Source organism: Sus scrofa, chromosome 11 (genome assembly GCF_054392235.1).
Source record: "Sus scrofa isolate SSC_HxYL_T2T_F1_AM1 chromosome 11, Sscrofa_HxYL_maternal_Yorkshire_Landrace_v2.0, whole genome shotgun sequence".
NCBI classification, from domain to species: Eukaryota; Metazoa; Chordata; class Mammalia; order Artiodactyla; family Suidae; genus Sus; species Sus scrofa.
The window spans coordinates 59040943-59064318 of NC_139393.1; the positions used below are offsets into that span (position 1 = coordinate 59040943).

The following is a 23376-nucleotide window of genomic DNA, read 5'->3' on the forward strand; positions in this document are numbered from 1 at the left end:
ATTTTTAAAATCTACTACAACAGAGATTATGACCAAAAAAAAATTTGCCAGATCAAATCCAGGCACATTTCTATGGCACAGTGACTCATTCAAATTATTAAGAAGGCTTTCATGTTGGATCATAAAACAAAACTCAAGAGATGCACCAAAAAGGGAAGACTTGCCAGAAATGTTGAAAACAAAGAAAATACAAACGCTGAATTAAGAAAAGGTGTGCCTACAACACCATGGCCATTGTAAGGAATTGAAGGTAAATAAGTTGTGGGCCCTGAGTCCCCACCCTGGGTGTAAACTATAGAGAAGGGAAGGAAACGGTGATCAAAAGTGAGGTCAGGAGCTGTCTCTGAGCCAGGAGAGAGGGAAGGCTGAGAGCTCTCAAAACACTGCTTGTTCTGAATTATTATGTGAAAAGCTATAATCATTTGGACAAGAATTTCTTTTTTTTTTAATTCCCCACAAGAGATGAGGGGTAGAGACTTAGAAGAACAGAAAAGTCAATGCGAAGATAGCATCTTCAACTCACGTTGATACCTTTGGAGTTGAGACCCCAGTCCTGACTAAAAGCCACCCTGGATTGGATGTTGAATGTCCCACATACCACATTATTCAAAACTAAATCAGCCAGAGTTTAAAAATCACACATTCAGAATTTTTATTTTTATTTTTTTTATTACTTTTTAGGGCTGCACCTGCAGCATATGGAAGTTCCCAGGCTAGGGGTTGAACCAAGCTACTGCTGCTGGCCTACACCACAGCCACAGCAATGCGGAATCCGAGCTGCCTCTGCACCTACACCGCAGCTCACGGCAACAATGGATCCTTAACCCACTGATCGTAGCCAGGGATAGAACCCACATCCTCATGGATACTAATCAGATTCGTTTCCACTGTGCCACAATGGGAACTCCAGAATTTTTTAACATGTATTTTATGAGCCCAAGTTCAGACCATGTCCCTGAAGGTGAATGTAGTTCCATATTTAGGAAACTGGGCTCATAGGACTGACCAAATGGGTATTCTCCTTTCCGATGAAATAGATCTCAACATTGAGGGAAAACATACTTTAAGTTTCTTTTTTTTCTTTTTCTCTCTCTCTTTTTTTTTTTTTGTCTTTTGTCCTTTTAGGGCCACACCATCAGCATATGGAGGTTCCCAGGCTAGGAGTCTACAGCTGCAGGCATATGCCAGAGCCACAGCAACACCAGATCCAAGCGGCGTCTGCGACATGCTCATGGCAACGCCCAATCCTTAACCCACTGATCGAGGCCAGGGATCAAACCCGCAGCCTCGTGGTTCCTAGTCAGATTCGTTTCCATGGCACCATGACGGGAACGTCTACTTTCAGTTTCTTGCCTATCATGTCAACTATGTAAAAATGTTAATTTACATGCAAACTGTGTCTTCATCTTTTCTTTAGAACGTAAAAAGATATTTATCATTTCAGTCATAGAAAATAATGTCTGTCCCACTACATAAATGGACACTTAAAAGTATCAGTTGGAAAACTAGTCAAAATTTTAGCTGGCCAGGAGTCTTGCCTGGCTTCACTGGATTCTGGAAAGGGGTGAAGTTTTCCTGCCTGAAAGAAATGAAAATGCTCTCTGCCAATCATCCCGGGAAGAGTGAACTCCTGAGAGGGAGGGGAACCCCTACGGATATGTGTTATTCTGGTATGAGAGGAAGAACTTCCACCCTCTCCCACACCCTCTCAGTGAGCGGGCTTCTTGGGTACAGAGCCAGGTTCCCAAGGAGAAGGAAGCTGACTCTTCGCAGAAGAGATGGAAAAGGCCAGAAGTGACCTCTGTGGGGGCTGACAGTGGGTTCCAAGAGCAATTGAAGTGAGCATCAGTTTTAGGGCCCTTTGCTGTTCTCCTCTTGCCTTTTGTGATCTTGTTCCCATTAGACCACCGTCTCAGCTCTACTCCCCTGAATTATAGAAGGAAACCTCTGCCCATGCTTGGGGAATGTGGTCCAGGCAAAAAGAGCCGGGGCCTGAGGGACACTCAATGTCCACATAGTGAGATGTGACCTTCCAAAGAGAAGTGGTGATTGAACGGACACATGACATTGCTGAAACTGTTAAAGCATGTGTCCAGTCCTGATGGTTATGTAGGTGGAGGAAACCATATGCTGATCCTTTAAGTTGTGAGATATAGTAATTAACATTATACTGAGACTGAGCAGGCCAAGCATTTGCTGAGTTTCTAATTTTGGCCTATCTCTCATTCTGCTACCACCAATAAAGGGTCAGACTGATGTGAAATACTCATACGGATCTAATCCAATCACCATCGAGGAATATTTCCCAGAAGACAAGTGAGTGTGTCCAGAATATTTAAGGGACCCAATAGGACAGTTTCTTAAGAAAAGTACCATAAACATAGTTTCAAAGAAAAACTGAATATACAGAATAATTCCAGGAATTGTGGAAGCTGAATGAAGATGCCCCAAAATGAAATACTTCATTTGTCAGACTCCATTCTGTGATCTTTAAGCCCCAAATCCTACATTCATAGGGATATTCCAAGATTATTTTAACCACAAATTCAAAATGTTTTGTCAGTATTTTCTCATAATATTTCATAAAGGATCTTTGCAGGAAGGAGCCAGACTTGTAGTCATGCCCATTTTACAGCTGTGGAAATACCAGGTGCAAAGTCTTAAAGAGCTGGCCTGGGTCTCCGGGATCTGCTGGTTTGGGTTGTATTTACTTTCCTTGTAGTTGATCAGTCTGAGACGCTTCTGTCAAATGGATGCACTTTCTTTCAGGCGGTATGCTGGCTTTTTACAGAATTACTGATAGATTGTGGAGAATATGTGATTAAAATAATTCTCTGAACTTTCTGTTCAGAACAGGAGACAGATGATAAGACAAAAAAAAAAAAAATGCTGTAACTATTCTTGAAAGCCAAGGGCCATGCCGAAGCCTTGCCTTGCCTCATTCCCTCAATTTTTGATGGTCCTTTTCCCCTTTTTTCCATATCTTGGGTTTTTTTTTTTTTTTTTTTTTTTTTTTGGCTTTTTAGGGCCGCACCCGTGGCACATGGAGGTTCCCAGGCTAGGGGTTGAATCAGAGATGCAGCTGCCGCCCACAGCCACAGCTATAGCAACTCAGAATCCAAGCCACATCTTCAACCTACACCACAGCTCAAGGCAGCACAGGAAACTTAACCCATTGAGCGAGGCCAGGGATCAAACCCACATCCTCGTGGATATTAGTTGAGTTCATTACCATTGGAACACAATGGCAACTCCCATATCATTTTGTTTAATGGGCTTATGGTAACTTATTTAAAACTTTGCCTTTCCTTACATTATACTCATTGTAATTCTTGCTTAACTAGAGTACATACATGCTGACGTATTAACTTAGCTCTGAGTACCATGTGGTGCTTAATAGAATAGTTTTGATCCATCAGCCATAAAACAGTTTTTAATTATGTTAATTCAGAATAAGTATCTCCGTTGGGAGTTCCCGTTGTGGCTCAGTGGTTAACGAATCCAACTAGGAACCATGAGGTTGCGGGTTCGATCCCTGGCCTCGCTCAGTAGGTTAGGGATCTGGCGTTGCTGTGAGCTGTGGTGTAGGTTGCAGATGCGGCTTGGATCTGGCGTTGCTGTGGCTGCAGCATAGGCTGGTGGCTACAGCTCTGATTCAACCCCTGGCCTGGGAACCTCCATATGCCGTGGGAGTGGCCTAAGAAATGGTAAAAAGACCAAAAAAAAAAAAAAAAAAAGAACAAGTATTTCCATAAAGAATTGAAAAATTAAAATATCCCAGAACTAATTCTCTTTATTAATTAATTTATTTATCCATTCGCTAATTGGTTATCCATTTATTATGTACCAGCAGTGGAGATAACAGTAGAGTACAAGAAATAAAATGTCCCTGCACTTCTAGCAGATAAAGGGAAGGGAAAATAAACAAGTAATTACGTAAGATTAATTTATGTGATGATACCGGCTGTGACGATAGTAATATAACCAGGTAATATCATTGAAGGCGATTAGGCCAGTGGCTACTTTAGATGAAATGTTGGGGAAAGGCTTCTATAAAGAAGTGATATTTGAGCTGAGATCTGAAAGTGAAGAGAGCCTTGCAAACATGGGTGAGGAGAGCACTATATGTACACAGATTAGCAAGTGCAGAGGTCCTGAGGTGGAAAATAGCTGTGTTCAAAGTCCAGAAAGAAAGTCAATGAGGACTAAGATCATTGTGCTCAGAGAAGTGCAATACAAAGTGATGCTGAAGACAGAAGTAGAATTGAAATCACTTACAGGCTATGATTAGATTAGTGTTTCTGGTTGTAACATAAACCATATGCTTGTCTGTAAAGACTTGAGCACTCTGAGCTCCATAGCATCTGGGTGGGCCCTGGTGACCAGTTCAAAAAAAAAAGATATGCCTTTTCCACCCTCGGTCTTCCTTCTTGAGCTGGAAATGAAGGACTCCAAAGCCTAAGCCTGTCAGAGTTACAAGATAAAATTAGCCCGGAAGAAAGCTTCTCATCAACCAGGAACACAGGTTAATGAGCAAAAATAAACCTCTATTGTTAAAATTATCAGACTTATTTGCTATAACAAATCCCATAACCCAACTGATACAGATATAATGTGGCTTCTTACATTTCTAAACAATGACTCTGGTACCATGAACATTATAGAACATTGGGCTCAGGTATAGAAGCTGGGAAGCCAGCAAGGAGGTTGTTGCAGGTGTCTTGATGGGAAAGGTAGACATGAAGATGGAGAGAAGTGGACCAATTCAGGACATAGTTTGAAACTAGATTCATCAGAAGCTACTGCTGGGAGACAAGAAAAATAAGGAAAGCTTAGCCAGTAGTATAATGCATATTTTACCCTTGGTTTATTTCTCAAAAGAGGACTGCATCTAAACAGTTTTCATTTTCACTTTTTTACTGGTGTGACAGGGAATAGTTGTGCCCTGAAAAGATCTTCTAAAACACTTCTAATTTGTTTGATTCATATTTAGTCATCTTAAAAGATTTACTGAATAATGAAATTGAAATAATTTGAAAATGGTTAACATTAATCTTTTCTGTAATGCCTTGTGTCTTGCCCTGAAGAAGGTACAATAGAAATTATGGTCTCCCTTAGATCAGAAAATATACTGCTATTTATGTAACCTAAATTTATGTTTATTTTCTTCGGTAACCCTGTTATGTATAGCTATCTCATTGAGCCAATGATTTCACCCTTTTCCAAATCTTTTTTTTTTTTTTTTTCCATTGAACTAATTGGGAATAAGTTCATCTGGAAGTAAGAGAAACCTAACTACAAGTTTATTTGTTTGTTAGTTTTACTTTTCCTTAAATGATTAGAAATCCCGAGGTGATCAGCCCAGGGTGGTTCTAAAAAGCAAAGTCTTGCCTAATGCACATCTCCAAATCAGTGTTTTTGTTAAATGTGCACCCATTCATTAGATCAATAACTTGGAATGTCCTATGTAGGAAATATAAAATCTAACAGTGTTTTAGCTATCGTGAGATGAGGGATTTGAATTTTCAATAGGGAATCAGTACAAAAACAGCATCATAAATGGCTCCCAGGCAAGAAGAAAAATTTCAAAGACAAAGGGGGGAACATGCCATATGTTAGTCTATTCCTTTTTATCAGGAGAATAGACAGTTTCTGGAAGCTCCTCTCAGAAATATCCTGGTCGTATCTCAGAGCCCCAAATGGATGTTATGGCTGCTAGAGCTACAGGAGGGTCCGAGGTGATAATGAATTTTAATTGAGTACATAATCATCCTGAACAAAAATGATTATTTTTTAAGGAAAAAGGAAAGCGTATGGGTTAGGATACAGGCTAAGGTGCTATAATATGATGCCCTTGAACTGTAGTGCTCTAATGGTATAGAATTAAGGAATATTCTAAGGGTGGAGTTATCCCTGCCATCTTCTAATGCCCCATTGCAGACCTAAGACTGCATTCTAGTTGCACCCTCTCTCAGGCATATGGAAAGTGAGAACAGCCTAGAGGAGCACACATCTAGTTATTTTAAGGGTAAACCCACAGAGAGTACCATCCATTGTGTTCCCAGATGATTGGCTAATACTTAGATGGCCATTTATAGCTGCAAGAGAGGCTGGTAATGTAGTGGTTAGCTAGGCATCCATCCATTAATAGCTGAAACTATTAATTTGAAAGAAGGAGAAGATGGGGATTGGGTAGGGCTGGGGGAGGTGCAGCAGGAAGTTTTATCCAAGACACCTCTTTCCCTTTCAGATTCACAGAGATCTCTCAGCCACCTCTAGACAAAAGTATTCAACGATCCAAAATATACTAATTGTGTTCACTCTTAGCTTATGGTTCTCCATCTTCTACAAATAAATAATGAGGAAAGAGTAGGTTTGTTCACGTCTTGTTTCAATCATTAAATGAATACTGAGCGCCAGATCCCCAGCAGGAACGAAGACGCAAAGGGAAGAACAGCACCAAAGATAAGCAGAAACAGTACGCAAGGACACGAAAGGTCAAATAAGCTCAGAGAAGGATAAGATGGTTTGACCAGCTCTCATCGTACAGGACGGCAGCAAGAGAAAAGATTGAAAGGCATGTAGAAACCAGATGTCAGGCTATTAAAGTTGGAATTTATTTCTTTAAACAATGCAAAGCTATGAAAACATTGTGAGAGAAGAACATTATCGGAAATGTGTTTTGGAAGATTACCCTGGCAGCAGGGCAAGCGTTTGCAGCTTCGTGGAGTTGAAGTTGAGCAGGGTTCACAGCATCGCAGTAGTTCATGTGGGAAGGGATGAGGGCTTCACTTGGGAGGAAGAGGGCAGGTGGGGGTGGGGGGCGCCGATGTAGCAACTCACTGGTTCTGAGGCAGCAAGGATCAGGATGGTGTCAATTGGACAAGCTATTCTCTCCGACTGGGGGTCTGGTGCTGAAATTAGCTGGGTGGTAGAAACGCAGAGAGAAGACCGTGTATGGGTTAGATTCATTTTGAACTTAAGTTTGAGGTCTCATGGGACGACTGTACAGTAACTATGATATGTGACTAATAAAACTGAGCATTTTGTGCTCTGCAACAGTTTGTACTACAGATATTCTCATATTGTTCTGGGAAACTCTCCCAACGCAACATTTGGCTGCAGTCATTGTAAGCCCTTGAGAGTCGTTCAGGAAATTCCATGCGCTTATGACTCTACTTTGAAAGAGCACACCCAGGAAAAGACATGAGGAGTTATGATGCACTTTGTAGAGTCAGGACTATGCTATGCTAACAGGAGGCCTAAAGAAGCCTGGAGCCCTCTAGGGACTTGCTCTAGGAAACACCAGATGTGCGGCTAGATTTCAGGGCCAGTACAAATGTAACGGCTGACCTGAAACTTGCACCCAGCAATATAGGATAGAGGAACAAGCCATTAAAGAGAGAGAGAAGGAGTGGGGGGAGAAAGGAAGGAAGGAAATAAGGAAGGAAAGAGAGAAAGAGGGAGGGAGGGAAGGAGGGAGAAAGAAAGAATGGAAGGAAGGATGGATGGAGTCCCAATTGTGGCGCAGCAGAAACGAATCCAACTAGTAATTGTGAGGTTGTGGGTTCGATCCCTGGCCTTGCTCAGTGGGTTAAGGATCCAGCGTTGCCGTGGGCTGTGGTGTAGCTCACAGATGCAGCTCAGATCCCGCGTTGCGGTGGCTGTGGCATAGGCCTGCAGTTGTAGCTCTGATTCGACCCCTAGCCTGGGAACCGCCACATGCTGCGGGTGTGGCCCTAAGAAGCCAAATAAAAGGAAGGAAGGAAGGACGGAAGGGAAAAAGAAAGAAAGGAAGGAAGAAGAAGAAGAAGAGGAAGGAAGGAAGAAAAGAAAGAAAGAAGAAAGATGGGGGAGAGAGGAAGGAAGGTAGGAAGAAAGGAAGGAAGGAAAGGAGGGAGAAATCAGAAGTGAAATCAAGAAGCAACGAAAAAGCCAGCAGAGTCTCTAAGAACAGTGGGTAGTTCTGTAATAATATGGCATCAAATGTCATTAAGTTAAAGACTCACGAATCATCAATTATTCCGTCATGAGATGCTGGTCTTTTGAGACCTAGTCTCTAAAAGGCAGGGACATAAAAGCATACCTAGTGGACGATAACTCCAGGGAAATCTAATCTTCACCCTCTTGTCTTCATACACCCGATCTGTCCACATCCCCCCTCTAGGCCCTGATATATCGTCCAGCCTCCTCTTTTTTTCCTTTTCCTTTCCAAGGTAGCCGATTCTTTTCCCCTCAAATCATATGGAAGTTCCCAGGCTACACTGTAGGTGCAGCAACACCCAATCCTTAACCCACTGCGCCACAGCAGCAACTCCACTAATGCAGCCATTTCCTGACCTCTGTTTCAGCTCATCCTAGGTCTGTTTTGTCTGGTTTGCTGCATTTGGAGGACCTTGCTGGAACTGACCTCTAGTTACACTCTGAAACTGTTCTCTTGAAAAGTACTCCCAAGGCCACCTGGGGCGTGGTCCTGCCAGGCCTGGCAGTCCCCCTTGCCACTTGTGCTTCTGTGCCAGCCGAGGTGGAGGCAGCTTGTACTAGCCAGCTTGCGCTTGGATGCCTGCGCGCTTCAGTTTTTAAGGGTTGTCACCTCTATGTTTGGAAAGAATGTTGTCAGAAAGGTATTAGAGTCACATCGTATAGTTAGATTCATCACCAAGAAGTCTGCGGAGCATCTTTGCTCTATCTTTTTTTTTTGGCTTTTTAGGGCCTCACCCACAGCACCTGGAGATTCCCAGGCTAGGGTTCAATAGTTGCTGGCCTACGCCACAGCCATAGCATAGCACCGCAGGATCCGAGCCATGCTGCGACCTGTACCACAGCTCACGGCAATAGCAGATCCTTAACCTACTGAGCTAGGCCAGGGATCGAACCTGCGTCCTCATAGATGCTAGTCAGATTCGTTAACCACTGAGCTATGGCGGGAACTCCTACTCTTCATCTATCTTATTCAGCACGTGTTGTAATGAACAGGCATCCAGGAATGGCGTTGGGCAATGAGACTGCATTTGGGGACAGACACAGCAGCTGCCCTCAAAGAGATTTTAATCTCATAAGAACGTCTATTACAACATATGCTGTAAATTTCTATGATAGGCATTTACACAGAGATTGTCTCATCTTGTTGATCATGTCTGTATTTATATTTGTATGTATATACCCAGATATCCAACAATAGAGCCCATTAAAAATTCATTGTCACCAATAAATTAGCTATATTAGTTATAATTAATTATAAAAATTTGATAAAGGAAAAAAGTCCACATAGGCCACTTTCTATTAACTATATTTGTATTGGACACATGTATTTGCTAATAAAACATGTGGGGACTACAGCAATGACTGGAACAGCCATTTTCAAAGTTTATCTAGGAAACTCTTGGGAGTGAATCTCTCAGTATGTCAGGGGGATTGCAGGGTTGAAACTATCTTCATAATGATACTAAGACTTTTTTCTTTTTATGTTTTCACTATCCTTCTCTCATTAATGTTGGGAGAAGTTTCCCCAATGAGATGGGCTGTTGCAGCAGATGAAATGCAGAAGCAGATATGAGACATTGACTGTTCGCTCAATATTAAAAAGATTTTTCAAATATGTAAAACAATATCACTACATTTTTTCATTGCACTTTGGCTTTAGAGACCGATTATTTTCTGGTAAAGACATTATTGATTTGAGCATGTAATAGATTTTTAGAATGAATTACTAAGTGAAAACTTTCAATTTTTTCTCAGCTGCAATTTCTAATGGTCTAACTACTGGTAGATGTAACTCACATAATCAAAAGTGCTTTGGGGTTCTTGATAATTTTAAACATGGAACAAACAGTTTGAGAACTGCTGCCCTAGAGCAGTTAATAGCTATCAGACCTATAGAGAATTACTCTGCTTTTCTGGCCAAGCAAAGATACGAGTCAGGAAGTTTAGAATAGGAAATAAAAATATGTAAATAAAATATATACTAGAGAATTACCCCTAACATCATTGAGTGAGGAAAGCATTGTTTTCACTTAAGGGAAAGAGAGAGATTGAAACTATATTTCTTCTTGGCAATCTAAAGAGCTTCAAGGAGAAATTGAGGACTAAATTCATTTGACCCTCAGAAAGTCAATAACTATATATCTGAGTTTATATCTACTTCCTAGGAACAACAGTACAAGTTAACCTGAGAAGGTTCCAGAATATGTAGTTGGAAACAAATGCATATTCCTTTAAGTTCAGTAGTCAAAGGGCAAATAAGATGTCAATGCTGACCCACCAGGCAAAGCCTCAGTGAAATGCTTTTTGATGTGAACAATAACTCTATTGTAATTAATACAATTGCTGCATATATTCTTTTCTCAATTTATGGGCACAGATTCTTTGGAGTCAAAGGGATTTCAGTGCATGCGTCAAGGGAGTATGATAGCCTGGAGTGTGAATAAGTATTGATCAAATTTTTACAAAGGGCTCTGTAATTTGAAAAAAAAAATGTATGTCAATTTGCAATTTTATATTTCAAATTAAGAACTTTATTCTCACATATCCAAGGTAGAAAATGTTGCACATTCTTTTGAAATGAGTCTGTGGATTAACAGCATTCAGGAAAATGCTATGTGCATCATCCTCCTATTTGTTCCCAAGAAATCAACAAACAGAAACTGCTCTTACATGAGACAGATATTTCCTATAAAATTCCTAAATAATCAAAGTTTATATTAAACACCATCTTGCCATTCAAATAGTACTTTAAGCCCAGGGGAAAACTCATACATGTATATTCATAACAGATAAATTTGTAACAACTAAAAACAGCAAATAATATACATGTCCATTGACAGGTGAATAGATAAAAGGTGCATCCATATGGTGGAATACTTCTCAGCAAGAAAAAGAAATGAATCATTGTTACAACAAATGAATAACTCTGAGAATGGTCACGCTGTTGCATGAAGAAGCCAGAGGCAAATAATACATACCGTATGATTTCATTTATGTAAATTACTAGAAAACACAAACAAATCTGTTGGGACAGAAAGCAGATTGGAATTTGCAGGGTAGGGCGGGGAGGAGGGAAGGATGAGCAGGAGGATGGATGGCTGCAAAGGGGGAGGGGGCCTTTGGGAGGAATGAAAATGTCCTGTAATTTGATGGTGGCAGTGATTTCACAGGTGTATATATGCCATCAAACCGCCCATTTAAATGGGTCCAATTTATTGAACATAAATTATCTCTCTAAAGTTGATTTTTTTTCAATGCACTGTAACACAAATAACCACACTTGATCATCTCCATAATCTTGTGACATGGTAGAGAAAATTGTGAACTTGCTTTGTGAACAAGGAAACGGGAGATCAAGAGATGCAAGGACTACAGAGTTCCCGTTGCGGCTCAGCGGTGACAAACCTGACCAGTATCCATGATGATGTGGGTTTGATCCTTGGCCCCACTTAGTGAGCTGAGGATCCAGTGTTGCTGTGAGCTGTGGTATAGATCATAGACATGGCTCTGAGCCAGCATGGGTGTGGCCTTAAAAAAGGAAAAAACTAAATAAAAGAAAAATAATCTTAGCAAAGAGAAAGAAATGTAAACGCCCAGGCATGCATACATCTATCTTTTGCACCCTTTTCTCTCTAGTTTCTAGCATAGTGCCTGGCACAGAGTATGCACTCAAGAAACATTTCTTGAATAAACTGATTGAATAAGCCACCCTAACAAATGGCCAGAGCAGATGGCTCTAGACTGCTGGATGGCAGCACATTAAGGTAACATACTTGCTGCATGGCTTTCTTCCAAAACTAAGGAAATAGAAAATGAATGTGGTTTCATGACTCAATATCTCTTTTGACCGAATATGCCATGGCATGGCTGAATCCAGTTCAAAACCAAAAGTTTTAATCTCCGTAAGAAGTCTATACTGAGACACTCTCGTTTTCCCTGATACTGTTCTTTCTTGGGCAAGAAGGGTCTTCCAGTCTTTTAATCCATCAAGCACTTCCATGATTAAACTTAAATTTGCAAATCAACTATAATGAAACAATAATAAAATTAAAAAAAAAAAAGATTTACTCTGCAATGGGACTAATGCGCTAAGGTGAAAGAGGAAAAATACTGCTAAGTTTTAAACATGTTAGAATAATTGGCCCCAACATGCGTAAATTGCTTTCAGATGAAAGGCTCTGAGCAATTGTTAAATTATAAACATTGAAAAAAAAACTTTCTCTGCATCCAATCTAGAGAAGAAAAGGTTTCCATTTGTATAGCAAATTAGAATCAGGTCTTTCTGAAGGTCAGCAATTTTTTTTTTTAAGGCCAAGGAAGCTCTTCTGGCATTTGCTGCGTGTGATTCAGAGATGGAAGGGATTTGGTCACTGCGGAAGCTGTTTTTGCCTTGCACTTGTCCCACAGCAATTACCTTGGAAGGTGTCCTAGACTTGTGGGGTGTGGGATGTGGGATAAATTTGGAGAAAGACCACAATATGTAAACAAAACCTGCCAGTTTTCCAAAATACCCAACCACAAGACTTCACATTTTGGCAGCTGAGAAAGAGTCAAATGTGCTTTATTCTGACAACAAATTTTATTCTCAGCAGGGAGAATTATGAATCTCAGTTAAAGCCAGCAACTGCCAATAACCAAAGTTAAAGAAATGTTAAAATATAGCCTATGAAGTAAAACTTAGCAGGCCTATGTTCTAGAGACAATATTAATCAAGAAACTGAAGGCATCCATGGGATCTTTGAAGTGTGTGTTTTCAAAACCCTTTAGATTTAAGAAATCCTACAGACGGAGAGTTATTTTTGAAGACAGAACATTAGCATTAAACTGCTTGGTTTATGTTATGTTGATAAAATCTTCTAACTTCCAGCATCACTGACTGAATAACAGTGTTTGAGTCTTGGATAAGATTTTATGATGATTTTTAAGTTTACAAAGTCCTAAAAGGGTTATATTTTTATATCACTGTCATATGGCTTTGCCTAACTAGCTCACTCTTTCAGGCAAGCAGAGAGTCAAAAATAGATAATCCACGTCAAACCCTTGTTGTATTTCCCCAGAATTTTAATAGCGCCGTTGGTCTGAGAAAATGGGTTTGAATCCCAAATGGTTTTAAACTTAAACCGCATCCATTGTCAACTCACATTTAAACAGAGCTGTTCTTCTTCCCTGCCTTCTGGAAGGAAATGGCCAGCAGGCTTCCTCCATTGGCCAGGGGTCTCTAGAGCTGGGTCTTATCACGTCTGGAGATCCACACTTAGGTTCCAATAGCATCACTTTGATCAGTTTTCCAGCTGGGAAACAGGGTAAGCGTGGACTATGGGGTCTATAGAAACTTTGCTAGAGTCTGAGTGTCAGAGGTGGAGACTGGGTGAGCCTGATAAACTCCATGAGACAAGCATAGGGTGGGAGCAATTCCAGTTACTATCTCAGAAGGAAGTTAGGAACTATAGATTAGGACCAGGTAGTAGAGATTAAAGAAGTCCTGCAGTGGTTAGAAGTAAAATGCCTTTTCTTTTATTTTTTTAGGGCCACACTCACAGCATGTGAAAGTTCCCAGGCTAGGGATCCAGTCAGAGCTATAGCTGCCAGCCTACAGCACAGCCTCAGCAATGTGGGAGCCAAGCCGCATCTGCCACCTACACCACAGCTCATGGCAACGCCAGATCCACGACCCACTGAGCAAGACCAGGGATTGAACCCACATCCTCATGGATGCTAGTCAGATTCATTTCCACTGCGCCGCAACGGGAACTCCCTAAAATGCCTTTTCTTCAAGGCATGTTTATTCATCTATTCTCCCATTCATCCAAGAAATATTTGCTGAGTATTTACTATCTACCCTTGTCTGGAATTAACTCTGCCAGGCACTGAAGATGCAACCGTAAATGAGAATGAGACTTTCTACCTTCATGAAACTTCTGATCTGGCAGGTGTGTAGAGTGTGCGTATGAGTGTGTGCGTGTGTGTGTGTGTGTGTGTGTGTGTGTGTGTGTGTGTGTGTGTGTGTGTAGATGGATACAGAGATAGATATATAACTCAGAATTCAAATACCCTTTTTCGAGGCAGGATATCCTGGAGATTGGTGGGAGAAGAGAGTGCCTCCCTTCCCACTTTCCCACTGTGGAAGCTAATAGGGAACCATCCTTCCTTTCCCATCTCCCAGCAGCCAGGACCAGACATGCTCTCTCCTAGGAATTTCAGCTTTGAGGACACATGACGATGGCTCAGAAGCCACTAGAAATTCTTCAAGGATGTTGTACCAACAGAGTTCTGAGTCCAGCAATGTAGTAGTAGGCTCAGTGGTGAGGTTCTAAACAGACAGTCATCCTGGAGTGATCTGCCTCGCTGTTGAGGCACCTGGCCTTGGGCTTCCTTCCACTTTCCTTTCCCTGCTTTTTCAGCATCTCATCAACCTCTCTCCTATATCTTTCAGTGCTCCAGTTGAATAGAGTTGGTGTGTGATGGTTGCCACCAAGGATAGATACTTGCAGAAGAGGAAACATTTAACAAAAAGGCTGGCGTTATTTGTGAATGGCCATCACACCAAGTGCTATGAAGGAGAAGTGTATTTGTCTTTTTGGAGAGCAAGCGAAAAAGATATTTGAGAGGCCTGGGACCCATACACATCTAGGCTGGAAGAAAAAGTCTTCTAAAGAACCCACAGAATGCTAGACATTACGGAAGGAGAGGAAAACCTGTTGGGTTCCTGGACCCAAGGCCCAGGAAGAAAGAGCTACAACTGGGATCCAACATGGTCTGGGAAAATGTAGGGTTTCGACACTCCAGTTAGTGTAACTTTGGCTCCTCATCAACAATCATTCAAGAAGAGCCTCAGAAAAGATCTGTATTCCTCCCTGCACTTTGTCCAAGCGCTGACAGCTTTATGTCTCCTCCATTCACACTGTGAGGGCCCAGTGCAAGCCCCGTTCCTCCCCAACCCCAATCGGCATCTCAGGTTCTAGTGTTTCACCCTTCAGATCTCTCCTTCTCCTTTACCATTCCAAGTGATCACTCTAAAATACTGTGTGAGTTTGCCACTTCTCTTGCTTAAAATCGTTCTGGATACTCCATCATTCCATCACCTAAGGGATGAAGGGCATGCTCTTTAAAAGTGGTTATTTCCTCAGCCTCGTTCCTGCCTCTCACCACCAGCAACTTTATCTTTCAGCAACATTGCACTGTGTGTCATTCTCCAAACATACCAGCTGGTTCCATTCCTTTGTGCTTTCTCTTATCTGCTGGATTTTCTGAGCCTGAGATACCCTTTCCCTCACCCCTTACTCCTCTGCCTGCCTCTAGTTAGTTCTAGTTCATGTTTAATGAATGAGCTCAGATGTCATCTCTTTCTTCAGAAAGTTTTCTTGAGCCCCTGGTTTGGAGGAAGAGCTCATGTAGCTTTTTGTACACATCTCTGTCACAGCACGTATCATATTTTATTGACATTACCTTTTTATGTCTTGGTCTTACCCACTGTCTTAGCTTAGGCTGCTTTGAAAAATTACCATAGACTGGTTGGGGCCGGGGCGTGAGGGACGGTATTTAATCAACAAAAATGTATTTCTCTCAGTTCTGGTGGTTGGGAAGTCCAAGATCAAGGTGCTGGCCAATTGAGTTTCTGAAAATCCTCTTGCAAATGGCCATCTTCTCTTTATATCCTCACATGCAGAGAAGTAGACTATCTTTCTCATCTCCCATGAATGAAGGCTCTACTTCATATGAATTTGGGAATGACACAAACATTTGGTCCCTAACACCCCAAAAGTTTTGTGTCGTAATTCTCATATCCCCAACACCTAGAATTGTTCCAGCCAAAAGTTAGGCTCTTAAAATATTGTATTAATTTATGTATCCAATGGTCTCAGTAACATCAGTTATAAGTTACCACCTCTGGCTTTACTGATGACCTTGACTCAATATGAATTTTAACCATTTCTCTGAGGACTGTCTCTTCCACCTTACTCTTCGATAATTTTGAAAATCTATGGGATCTTCCTAGAAAAGTTTAAAGACAGGGTTGAGGGCGAGCAGAGCAAGACAAGAAAAAGAAATATGAAGGAGAATGTTGCTGCAAAAAAAAAAAAAAGATGAGTCACGGATGGAGACATTTGCAAGATGAAGAAGGAAAGAATAGGAAATGAGAAGGCTTAATTATGGTGGATGATTCAACCGCAGATTAGACTGCTGTATCTTACTTCCAGTGTTCTTGACTTCTATTTAAACTGTATAAATCTGACTTCCTGAAGTCGTCTATTCTTAGTAAAATATATCCGGTCCTGACATGTATAATTCCTGTCATGGGCCACATCAGCCTGTGGAAGACAGAAGAGAGAATCCTGACAATGCTTAGAGTGGGAGCCCCTACCTTGACTCTGTGGGCTGCTCAGGAATAAGTGCCCTTCTCTACTGGAAAACAGTGTCCCCAGCAAACTTCAAGGTCTCAGGAGGATCAGCTTTTTTCATCTCTACACAAACTCCACCAGTATTTCTTGATCTTGAACCAGGGATGAAGAAAGGTCGAAGCAGAAGCTTCTGGTGATAGAGAATCCTGGGTTGACCCTCAATTCTCTCACTCCCTGTTGTAGGCCCTTGAGTTCATGAATGTCTCCAAACTCAGTTTCCTCATCTCATAGATGGGGACGTGATGGTTTCTAACTCCCAGGGGTTTGGTGACAAGGAGATGCTAAGGTATCTGTGATGCTCTTAGCCCTGTGTCAGAAACGCAGTGTGTGTGTTCAGTGGGTGATACATGCTTTAATTCTTTCCAGCTGAGAGGAATCCATTTGGGCCCAAGATGACTTATTAGGTCCTATCACATGAGGCCAGGTACCAATCCCCTCCTTCTATGTCACCCCTGCTATGTCTTCCAGGTAACCAAGATTGCAGCAAGCTCTTCCATAGAGCCCTAATCTTCTTCCTCTCCGGCGGCCAGTGTCACTGCCTCTCAGAAGCACTAGGACGATCCTGGATAATCCTTCCCTAAAGCATGCTTGACTCAGGGTGACACTTTCAACGTGAAGGGTCTGGCCACATCTCTGTGTGCTGCCACGTGGCTCAGGTATGGAAGCAAGTACGTAACCGGTGAGTAAGCCTGACTGATTATTCAGCCTCTAGATCTTAAATACTATTTGTGAATTTAGGGATTCTGGAACATCAAAATGTTTCATTTGCAAATGTCAAGGGTGTACAATATATGACGATCCCAGGTCTCCAGGAAAGGCTCCATGTGTCGACTGGAAACAGATGTATCATAAATGAATGCAGTTGTGGGGTCTTGTGTGAGATTTCTTCAAATGGGTTGTAGACCCACCCTTTGAGGCATAGCTCAAATGTCACCTCCTCTGGGAAGTCTTCCCTGATTTTCTTTTCAGTGGTGTTTGCAATTTCCTCTTCTGTGCCTCCATAGCATTTTTTGAACAGCTCATTATAGCATTGATCACTGTAGAGCTGGTATACTTAACTAGCCATAGTTAAGTAACAGAGACTCTTTCTCTTCATCTTTGGGTCACTGATACATACCTTTTACAGTTTCTGGCATGGAGTTGTCTCTCAATCATTTTTCCCCATAAGAATGCGCCAGTAAAAGCACTCATTCTGTGCTGGCAGCTTTGCAAACCATACACCTATGGATCAGGTTATACCTGCTGATTCCACTGCACTGAAAGTGGATAGACTTTCCACTATCCAGACTATCTTAATGCACCTTGGATTCACATCTCCCAAGGTCCAGGTTCCTCTGGCCAAGTTTACCCTGAGTCGTGACATCTCTATGCTTCTTATTGTTGGTGAATACCACAGAAATCTAGCCAACGCTAAGCAGATTGACCAAGACTGCCATACAGGATTTATTACAGAAAAATTCTCAGAGGTTGGGGCAATAGCAGGTGTGCCCTTCCTCCACTGTCTGTTGCACTCTGAAGCATCATTACACAGGGACTCCAGGGGTCTGGAGGATCAGTCTCCAGAAGAAGAACTTCAGACCTTTGAACAGAGTGGCTGGGAGACACCAGCTCCTCCCCTGGCACAGTCAGGGACTGAGATCTCCCAACAAGATGTTGGATGGAACCTCAGCTCCAGACCTGGTTTATCAGCCAAGCATTCATGATTATAGAAGCAAACATGTTGGGGTCCAAGCTATGTGGTTTTAGCTATATAGTATTGCTGATGGCATGGTTTAAATATCAGCAGTCATAGTTAGGGTAGCACCAGCCCTGCCCCTGGCATAATCCATGGGATTAAGTTCACAGATTGTATAATGTGCTGGATAGGTGACATTTTTCACCCCTTCAGCCTTCTATCAAAACCCATAGCCTGCACTATTCACAATACCCAAGGCATGGAAGCAACCTAAATTTCCACTGACAGAGGAATGAATAAAGAAGATGTGGTACATATATACAATGAAATATTACTCGGACATAAAAAGGAATGAAATAATGCCATTTACAGCAACATGGATGGACCTAGAGATTATCATCGTAAGCGAAGTTAGTCAGACAGTGACAGATAAACTTCATATGATATCACTTAATGTGGAATCTTAAAAAAGGATATAAATGAATTTACTTGCTGAACAGAAACAGACTCACCAACTTTGAAAACAAACTTACGGTTACCAAAGGGGAAAGGTGAGAGGAAAGATGGATTGGGGGTTTGGCATTGGCATACGCACAACGTGGTAGATGAAATGATTAGCCAATGGGGATTTGCTGTATAACACAGAGAACTCTACCCAATATCCTGTGGTCATCTATATGGGAAAAGAATCTGAAAAATAATGGGTATAGGTATAATTGAATCATTTTGTAGCATAGTGGAAATTATCACAACATTGTAAACCAACTATACTTCAATAAAACTTTTTTAAGTAATTTAAAATAACAATAATAAGAAGAAGATCCCTAGACTGAATCACTTAGCTGTGGTGGCTTTCATATAGCTTTGCAGGAGGAAAGCCTGTAAGTGATTAGCACTGGACAAATTGAGCTCTGATTTTTCAGCAGACTTAATCCTTATATGGTCCTAACTCATTAGCATGTGCAGGGCCCAGGTACAATTAATGGATCAAATCCAACCAGATTGAATTGCCTCTTATAGACAAGGTCACTAATACTCTCCTCTCTAAAATGAAAGTGGTCGGAGTTCCCATCACGGCACAGCAGAAGTGAATCTGACTAGGAACCATGAGGTTGTGGGTTCAATCCCTGGCCTCACTCAGTGGGTTAAGGATCTGGTGTTTCTGTGGCTATGGTGTAGGCTGGCAGCTATAGCTCCAATTCAACCGCTAGCCAGGGAACCTCCATATGCCAAAGGTATGGCTCTAAAAAGCAAAAAAAAAATAAAATAAAATAAAAAATAATAAGATAGGAGTTCCCATCATGGCTCAGTGGTTAACGAATCCGACTAGGAACCATGAGGTTGGGGGTTCAATCCCTGGCCTCGCTCAGTGGGTTAAGGATCTGGCGTTTCTGTGGCTATGGTGTAGGCTGGCACTATAGCTCCAATTCAACCCCTAGCCTGGGAACCTCCATATGCCAAAGGTATGGCTCTAAAAAGCAAAAAAAAAATAAAATAAATAAAAAATAATAAGATAGGAGTTCCCATCATGGCTCAGTGGTTAAAGAATCCGACTAGGAACCATGAGGTTGGGAGTTTGATCCCTGGCCTTGCTCAGTGGGTTAAGGATCGGGCGTTGCCATGAGCTCTGGTGTAGGTTGCAGACACAGCTTGGATCCCGAGTTGCTGTGACTCCGACAGAGGCCAGCGTCTACAGCTCTGATTCGACCCCTAGCCTGGGAACCTGCATATGCCGAGGGAGCAGCCCTAAAAAAGGCAAAAAGACAAAAAAATAAAATAAAATAAAATAAAATAAAATAAAATCAAAGTGGCCATTATGCCCAGGAGGGCAGGAGCTCTGTCTAAACACCCTGATGCTCCGCTAGTACCAGTGCAGATGCTTGTGTCACATGCATAAAAGCATGAATTTTCAATAATGGGAAGCAGATCTCACTCCTGTTTAACACCAAAGGGGATTCAAATGTGTTTATTACTTCCTGAAAGCATGATCCCAACACAATAATAATAAAAGCTAGTACTTAAAATGTCCTCCTTTTTATAGTGTACCTCTCTATTTGCCCATAGGAACCTCATAATTACATTCTGCCATAGGATAACTTCCCTTAGGAAAAAATGATCATAGATGCAATGAGAATTTAAGAAAGGACAGGAGTAAGAAGGCCCTGCTTCACCCCAAAATTTATGTCCAAACACTGAAGGGTTTATTTAAGTACAGAAGCTTATAAGGACCACTTTTCAAATGACCCACTATAGCAGCAGCATCGCTTTTAAAAGCTGCACATTAGAATTACCTAGAAATCCTGTTTAAAGAGAGAGAGAGATTTAGATACTGTTCCTAAAGATTCTGATTTAATTGGTCTAGCAATGCTACTCAAAGCCAGTCTGTGAACTGATTTTGATTGCTATTTGTTTGTACAGTAAGATAAATACAGAAATCAAGACTGGGTGTTCAGAAAAGTTCGTAGCAAGTTCCTAGAGTAATTTATGTCCGTTGAATCTGATAATAAATACATTAAGAGTTGTATTCTTCTATGTCTTATTTTGTAAATGATTTTTATTTTTTCCATTATAGTTGGTTTACAGTATTCTGTCCATTTTCTACTGTACACCAAGGTGACCCAATCACACATACATATGCATGCTTTTTCTCACATTATCTTCCATCATGCTCCATCACATGTGACTAGATATAGTTTCCAGTGCTGTACAGCAGGATCTCATTGCTTATCCATTCCAAAAGCAATAGTTTTCGTCCATCCCCCCCACTCCCCGGTTCCCCTTGGCAACAACAAGTCTGTTCTCCAAGTCCATGGGTTTCTTTTCTGTGGAAACGCACAGAAATAACTATGTCTTATTTTTCATGTTACTTCATTTTGCTAGTAAAGAAGTTCGTTTGCATCACGTTTGTAACAATGTCAACCCATCATGGGTTAAATGTTAAAAGCAAAATACATTGGCCCTTTATCTCTGTTGGCTCTTTTTTCTCTCTTTGCGTCTCTGTGTGAAAATCTCTCTCTCTTGTCTCATTTTCGAAGGTGGATGGTAATGCTTGCTCTATCCCAGACTCCCAATAAAAGCAAAAAGGAATAATTATTGTGCCTCTCACTAGGCAAGTTACCATTCTTTTCTGAGGAAATGTGCCCTCACAGCAGTGTAAGGGACACTTTTTTCTACCTTCTCCCATCTCTAACCCTGATGTCAGATGTCCCAGTGTTTCTAGGACTGGGACAGAGATAAGGAGAAACAAGTAGGAGAGAAGGTAGGAAGAAAAAAATAAAAGAAGAAAGAAAAAAGAAAAAGAGAGATTGTGATTTATACAAAAAAAAAATATGTATTTGGTCATTCAGGTGACCCAAATATGTTATGTATGTTACGTCTTTGTCTATAATTCCTGGCTCAGAGCTCCCCAAACTCTTGGAATCGCCAATGCATTGAGAGTAATAAAAAAGTGTCTTTTGTTATCTTAATGAGGTGACTTCTGGGTTGCACTAAGAATGGGGGCTGGTCACCAGTGGAGCCAGCCCTGTGATTGGAAGGCTGGAACTTTCAGTCCCACCCCCTAACCTTCGGGAGCAGGGAGGGACTGGAGACAGAGTTCAGTCACCGTTGGCCACCAATGATTCCATCAATGTAATGAAGCCTATGTAATAAAGTCCTTCTAAAACCCAAGAGGCCTGTGTTCAGAGAGGTTTGGGGTTGGTAAACACGTCGAGATGTGGGGAGAGTGATGCCTGGAGAGGGTGTGGGAGCTCTATGACCCTTCCCATGTACCTTACACTACGCATCTCTTACATCTGAATATGCCTGACTTATGTTCTTTTATAATCCAGTCATCTAATACGTAAAATGTTTGCTGAGTTCTGTAAGCCACTCTAGCAAATCAGCCCAGCCTTAGGAATGAGGGGTTTACAGCCGGTTGTTCAGAAGTACAGCTAACACCTGGAAATGTGCTTGGGTTCTGAAATCCAAGGAGTTGGTCATTAGGACCCCAATGTATGGCCAGTGGGTCAGAAGCACAGGTGACAACCTGAGCTTTGACTGGTGTTTGAAATTGGAGGGGGTGCAGTATTGCAGGATTGATACTTAACTTGTGAAATCTGATTCCATCTCCAGGTAAATAGCATCAGAATTGAGTTGGATTGTAGGATAGCCAGTGAGTTCCTGTCCAGAGCATTGCTTGTCGGTGTGGAGGGAAGCCCCACACATATGTTAAAATTGTTGGCCAAAACCCCAGATGGATGTCGACCTGAATAGTTGACTTGAGAAAAGTGCGTGGAACTGGGAACCACAAGCCTCGAGCTCCAGTCCCGCTTCTGCTATTAACCAGCAGGGTGAAGGTGTGGGACAACTACCAAGTCCTATGAACTCCACTTTTTTACACTAGAAAATGCTGAGTGTGGCTTGATTCTTTCTAAGGTTCATGCTAGAATTGTATTTTGATAAAAGCTTTCTCTTGCTTATACTTCTCCTTAATTTACCAGTTAAAAAATATTAAAATCTAATACTTACCTTTTGCCTTTGGTTACTTAGAAAGAGGCAGAGGTGAGGAGGTTTTTAGTTGTTTTCTGCACATGATTTTTGCTCTGGCCTTATAAACACATTGCATCTCAAATCCTTCTAGCGCATTATCAAATATGTGAGGATATGTGTGTAAAGCAGCTAGCAGAGTGAATAGTCTGCAATAAGGTAGAGCTGTGTTTATTACTCCAAAAATTAAAATATGTATTCATCTCATAAAGATGGGCTCACAAATGAAAACCATATCAGAGATGTCTGTTTTCCACATTTACTTTATTCTAGGGAGTTCCCATCATGCCTCAGTGGTTAACAAACCTGACTAGTATCCATGAGGATGTAGGTTCAATCCCTGGCATCACTCAGTGGGTTAAAGATCTGGCGTTGCCGTGAGGTGTGGTGTAGGTTGCAGACACGGCTCAGATCTCTCATTGCTGTGGCTGTGGCGTAGGCCGGCAGCTGTGGCTCAGATTCAGCCCCTCGCCTGGGAACTTCCACATGCTGCGGATGTGACCCTAAAAAGACAAAAAGACACATTTACTTTATTCTTTATTCTAGTCAGGAACTGGAAGGCTGAATGATGGTTGAGTCTGTAGTAATTTGGAAAGTCCAGCTGTAGTTGGAGTTTTCAAGGGTTGATTGTGAATAAGAATGTTTTCACAGTGATTTTCCCATTAATCTTTTTAAATTGTTCATAGAATAAGTATTATTCCAATTTACTGTCTAATCAAGCACACTTTAGTTCCCTGCTCACTGTTCAAGAAGAAACCAGCTCTTTACTGATCTTAAGAGCATTCAGCAGTA

The 23376-nt window shown here is 41.5% G+C and overlaps 1 long non-coding RNA gene across 1 annotated transcript in view; it reads left to right on the top strand.

Annotated features, from left to right (window-relative positions):
- The window catches only part of LOC146398651 (uncharacterized), a 398471-nt gene extending 378901 nt beyond the window's left edge, over nt 1-19570 (top strand). Inside the window, exon 3 of the long non-coding RNA XR_014819685.1 lies at nt 16851-19570. This is a non-coding gene — a long non-coding RNA (uncharacterized LOC146398651). The remainder of the gene's footprint in view (nt 1-16850) is intronic.
- The last annotated feature ends 3806 nt before the right edge of the window (nt 19571-23376 follow it).